Here is a 6,587-nt window from a genome sequence, read left to right as displayed (position 1 = left end):
AAAATCTCGTCTTAGTATCTATTTAAAAAGGGTCTTGCAATATCACAATTATACTCAAATATTTACTTAACAAAGGTTAAGTAAAACTAATGGATAGAATACCGAGACCCGATTTTGAGTAAACTTACTTTTCAAAAATCACTACTTTAATTTCTTATGCATTTACACTTTAACCCTCAAACTTTAATTATTTAACTTACTTGTTACGCTATTTTACTTTTAAGCTTTTAATACCATCTACTAAATCAAGACCCTCTTAATCTAGGTCCTGCTCGTTTAACTTACCTTTCCTTTTATTCGCAACTAATTCTTCAAGTTACTTATTTCACGTGAGTACATTTCATCCCCTATTTTCCTTTTTATACTTTGGGGGTAACATGCATACTTATTCAAACAAGAATGATTTAATATACTCGATCCTCAAACCACGAACTCTAGGGTGTATGATACTTAGAATACTTGCTCTATTGTGTTTTATATGTTTCATATGCTTTACGTGAACGAGTGTTTATATTTTTGTTGTTGAGCCTCAATAAGTATGATCATACGTACCCCTAACTATTTAACCTTGTGCTAGTAGAATAGGGTCTCATTATCCGAGTATGTTGGTTGTTACCAATTAGAAATGATCCTCATTTATTTATAATTTATATACCACAATTGTTGCTTTTATTTTCGCCTCATATTATATATACTCAAAACTATGAAATTTCTCACCAACATACGTGTTGACAAATTGTGTTTTATGCATTGTTACAGGTTTGATTATTGGTTGATTGGAGTTTAAAGACGCTTTTTTATTTTGAGACCGTTTTGTTTATTAGAAGAATGAACAATTTAATTCTTGCATTTGGTGTTATTTTGTATGAACGAGTTGTGTTACTTTTGATGATTAAATGAAATGAATGAGTTGTTTAAATATTGTCACTTTAATAGTGTCTTGTGTTTTGAGCAATTCGTTGCACCCTGGCATGTTCCGCCGCCTTTGGTCGGGGTGTGACAGATTGATGCCATGACTATAGGATAGATGGTCAGACGTAAAAGCCTAGTATAGTTTTTGCTTTAGGGTCCTTATATGTGTTACGTATACGTGTTGGCCTACTTGATTGTCCATTTCACTTATATATGTTTATTTACTTATTTCTTTCATTTAATACCAAAAATATACACATGCGCACACTTTCATAGTATTACAAGGTATCCTTACCTTACCTTAACGCAAAAAGTAGATTTTTATGATGTTTTTATGGATCACAAACTTAATTTGGATCCCGTTATTTATCATCTCTTTAAAGTTTGACTCTATGACGGGTTTGTATCCAACATAGGGGGCGAAACACTATGAAACGATCATTTGACAAAAAGATTCCAAGAATCGAAGGTGATTTACTTACCTGGGATGATTGAATTATAGTGTTCGTCTTCTAGGCCAACGAACCATGTTATACATGTCAACAACTTTAAGTTATCGAATGCAAGAGTTCCAGTTGCCTCCTTATATTTTTTTGTTGGAAGGATAAGAGCAACGGTGATACGTGGACTAATGTTTTCGACGTCTCGATTGCTTCATTGTTTACTTGTTATTGTTATTATTACGATATTTGGGACAAAACGTGTAAAACACAGTGATTATGTGCACATGTTCAACTCCCCACTTTACCATGATTTTTTTATTTAATAATGGGACAACAAGTCATGGTGGTTCATGCAAGTTTCCTGCTTTTAAATCCTAACACATTATTTTCAAATTTCAAAGATTTAAACTACTATTTACTTGATTTACGAACAAAAGAAATTTTTTTAACATCCTCATAACTCTACAACTCACAATCATTAAAACCCCATGTTTAATTATTATCCACATACTTATATCAATTACCCAAACTTATTTCATTTCTCTTTTATTATTTTAGAATGCCTCCTTTTCATCGCCACACACGCAAGCTTAACTCCAATCATCGGATGGTCGCTATGGTTGCTAAAGAAATCGCCGTTGTGATTCCCGGACTTATAACTCAAATTCAAGCCACCCAACCCACCGTTATACAAGCCATGCCTAACCCCGCACCTTTCGTCTTGAAAAATTTCATCGGTGCCAACCCATCTTCGTTTAATGGCAAGAACTGTGCCACTACTTTGTTGCAATGGTTCGAAAAGATGGAAAGCATTTTCAATCTTTGTGAATGCCTTGAATCCAAGAAAACCACATACGCCTCAAGCATGTTTGAGGCGACCGCCCACACTTCGTGGAATAATGAAATGTTCACCAATGGGACAAAAGTAGCTATAGCCTACTCATGGACCAAGCTCAAGGAAGTCATGATGAAGAAATTTTGCCCAAAACATGAACTCCAAAAACTCGAATCCGAATTTTTGGAACTTAAGCAAGAGAGTGGTGAAAACTCCGCCTACTCCAACCACTTTCATGAGCTTAGTCTCTTGGTTCCTCACTTGGTCACTCCCCTCAAACGGGCAATTGACAAGTATATCGGCGGTTTGCCTATGAAAATCCACGACTCGGTGATGAGTAGTAAACCGCAAACCCTCCACGTTGCAATTACCTTAGCCGGTGCTCTTTCCGAAAACCATGTCAAAGCCGATACCCTCACTATCAAAAGCTCCAAGAAACCCAACGAAAAGAGTACACCCGAACCATCAACCCTCACCAAAGTGGACCCTCAACCTCAATCCATAAACTACTCCAACTCATCCCACCACTCCATGAAGAAAAGCAAACCCAACTACCGAAACTATGCCGTCACTCATCCATCTCAACCTCAATCCCAATCCCAAGCACCCTAAGACCGAAAACCATATTCCGGCTCACATCCCTTGTGTAACACTTGCCAACGCCATCATCCTTCTTACTCCGCTTGTTGCCATTACACGAAGTGTAACCGCTGTGGTCGCCTTAGCAACATGTGTCGGGAAACCTCCCGTGGGCAACCCGCTCCATCAAGGTTTGCTCCATCTAACCAAAACCGTTTCGTGCCTTTTGCTCAAAATCCTCCTCCTTAACCTAGAACTTGTATTTCTTGTGGATATCCGAATCATTTCCGCAATGCTTGTCCTCGACTTTCTTTTGTTAACCAAGCTCAAATCATGCCAACACCATACTACCAAACCCAAGCTTATCAAGTTCAAATCTACAAATCTCAAGTCCCGCAACTCTTGGCTCCTCCGGCTCAACAACTCTCAAGCGATACAAGCCCTTTCGCAAGCTATGCAAGATCTTCCTCCTCCTCCAGCTCAACAAGTCAACCGCGGCAACCAAGGGCGTGCTTTAATGATGAACGCCAACCAAGCTCAAGTTGACAACAACGTGGTGAACGGTACGGTTTTAGTAAATGAGAATTTAGCTTCAATTTTATTTGATACCGGCGATGATAGGAGTTTTGATTCTTTTAAATTTGAATATATTCTTGCCGTACCGCACACTAAACTTTCTTGCCCTTTTTCTGTCGAAGTCGCCAATGGTAGTTCCATCACCATCGATTCGGTTATTCGCGGTTGTATCCTCACTCTTTGTAAGCATGAATTCTCGATCGACTTCATCCCGATGCAAATGGGAAGCTTCGACATCATAGTAGGCATGGATTGGTTAGCTTTGCACCATGTTGAGGTTATTTGTTATGATAAGTTTATTCGAATCCCACTCGACAATGGAAAAATCCTCAAAGTCTTTGGCAAAACAATTCCCAAAAAACTCAACCTCATGTCATGCTCTCAATCTCGAAAGTAGTTGCGCCAAAAATACGTTCCTTTTCTAGCCCAAGCGGTAACGAAAGACCCCGAAGAAAAGAAAATTCAAGACATTCCCGTTGTTTGTGAATTTCCCGGCGTTTTTCCTCAAGACGCCTCTGGTCTCCCACCCACTTGTCCAATTGAACTTCGAATCGACCTTGTGCCTGGTACGACTCCCATAGCCAAGGATCCCAATCGTTTAGCTCCTTCAGAAATGCAAGAGTATCGAACCAAATTCAAGAACTCTCCGATAAGGTCTTTATGTTGGGTTTCTATGGATATTTTAAACTTAGTTAACCATTTAACTAGTCATTAATTAAAGCGGAAGCGTGAAAATCACAAACTTAAACATATGTATCCATATGTATATATATATATATATGTATTACAAGTTTATATGATATGTGTTCATGAACAACCTAGTTTATTCATGTCATAAGATTACCAATAATCTATATATTAGAAACCCGAGGCAAGGGTCAAATAATACGGAAAAACTAAACTATCAAAGCTATAAACACTTACATTCTTAACCCTTTAAGAGTGTAGTTGAAGTTGAAGAAGATGATGATGTTTCTTGGCTAGCTTTCAATGAGAAAACCTCAAATGGTTCGTACCCCGAGCCTCCAATACACACCAAGCTATGTTAGGGAGCTTGAACACGAGAAACCGAGACCCGAACCTTTTCTTTTCTTGACTTCGGCCGAACCAAAAACAAGAAGGAAAGAGAGTGGTATATCTTTGAAAGTGTGTTGAACCATTCTTATATATATGAGATCATATCTCAATCAAATCTATGGTTAGGTTCATTTTTGGTCAAGTAAACTTTACTCAATCTCCAACAAAACTTTACCAACTTTGACCAAGTGTATGGAGTGTGTGTGTGACTCATGTTTAAATGATATATTTTATACTTTATAAAATATATAAACACCCCATCTTTTATAAACCATTTTATAAAAGAACACATGTCTAAATAATCATTCCAATAATAATTATTTGAATAAATAAATTAACCAATTAATTTATTTAACACTTTCAAGTAATTATTCAGAAGCCCGATTTCTGAATGTGTCGTGTTCTGTATTTGTTTTATAGATTATATCTCAACAAATACATAATTGGTGTGTGTCTAACTCGTTATTGGGTATGACCCGACTTGGATCAAACACGGCTAGCCACATTAACCTAATTATGTGTCTCGGGCATACGGTATTCCAACAATCTCCCACTTGCACGAGACTCATGGGAAGTTAATGCTAATGGTGAATACCGCCTAACAACAGGTCACCATCCCTAGTGTGTTTGACTAAGTGCCATTCAATAACATCATCCCCTTCAAGTCCATACTTGATATGATATAGGTAAGTCTTATCATTACATCCCTTTGTTACTAGATGTCCTGTCAAATCGAAGAGACACAGAGTGATCATTCTCTCAATGATTTAACTTAACAGGCCTTAGACATCTAAACTCTCAACACATAAGAGGAACAAATCCCATCTTGACTGCATACACCCTTGTTGACATCTCGTATGATATCTGAGCTCTTTCTTATACGTTATCGTGTTACCGAAATAACAAAGAAGAGAGTCAAGTTATCAGACTTGATGAAAAACCATATCCAATATGCATCTCAGGTCAAAAGACACAATGATACTCGCCTTTACTCAAGGATTACTTATGATCAGTTACACTAACTCCATGCAGTGATCCTTGAGAGCGGGTCAGTCCAATATTTGTATCCCACAAATATCTATGAACTTTGGTGGCAAACCTATGCCCTATATTCATCACATGAATATCAACCAATCCGGGTTCATAATAGTCTTACCTTCATACTTGTTCCCACAAGTATGATCGACTACGGACGTTTAGAACAACATAAGTCATTCATGGATTAAACATGCAAATATAGAACATAACTCATTGAATAATTAAAACATAATTAATTTTCATGAGATACCCATTACATTCGTTCTTATACAAACACTAAACACAGATTAAATCCACTCACTAGAATACCGAAGTCCTAATGCACAAACATGACCCTCATGCTTTGGCCTATCGAGGAGCTTCGTGAGTGGGTCCGCAATATTTTGATTGGTATGAACTTTATGAATACATATCTTTCCTTTTTCAACTTCATCCCTTATGTAGTTGAATCTGCGCTCAATGTGCCTCGTTTTCTGATGAGCACGAGGCTCCTTGATCTGTGCAATAGCACCCTCATTGTCACAGAATATCTCTAGGGGCTCCTGAATGGTAGAGATAATCCCTAGATCCATGATGAACTTTTTCATCCATGCAGCCTCTTGGGCTGCCATTGAAGCGGCGATGTACTCAGATTCTGTAGTGGATAACGCGACAACATCCTGCTTCGAACTCTTCCAAGAGACAGCGCCTCCATTCAAAATGAAGACATATCCCGACTGTGACCGAGAATCATCTCGGTCAGTTTGGAAACTCGCATCCACGTAACCCTTTACGACGAGTTCCTCCTCACCAGACCCATATATTAAAAACATATCCTTAGTCCTTCTAAGGTATTTTAATATATTCTTGACAGCCATCCAATGACTGTCACCTGGGTTGTGCTGGTATCTACTCGTTATGCTTAAAGCATACGAGACGTCCGGTCTAGTGCACATCATTGCATACATAATAGATCCTATTGCCGAAGCATAAGGAACATGCTTCATCCTATCCTGCTCTTCCTTAGAGCTAGGACTTTGGGATGAGCTTAACACGGTTCCTCTAGGAATAGGTACCAAACATTTCTTAGAGTTTTCCATCCTGAACCTTTTCAGGATTTTATCAATGTACGCACTTTGATTGAGTCC

Source organism: Bidens hawaiensis, unplaced genomic scaffold, assembly GCF_021521415.1.
Source record: "Bidens hawaiensis isolate Kalapana, Puna unplaced genomic scaffold, B.hawaiensis_p1.1 tig00039558_1, whole genome shotgun sequence".
Taxonomy (NCBI): Eukaryota; Viridiplantae; Streptophyta; class Magnoliopsida; order Asterales; family Asteraceae; genus Bidens; species Bidens hawaiensis.
Note: the sequence above shows the minus strand (reverse complement) of the source record.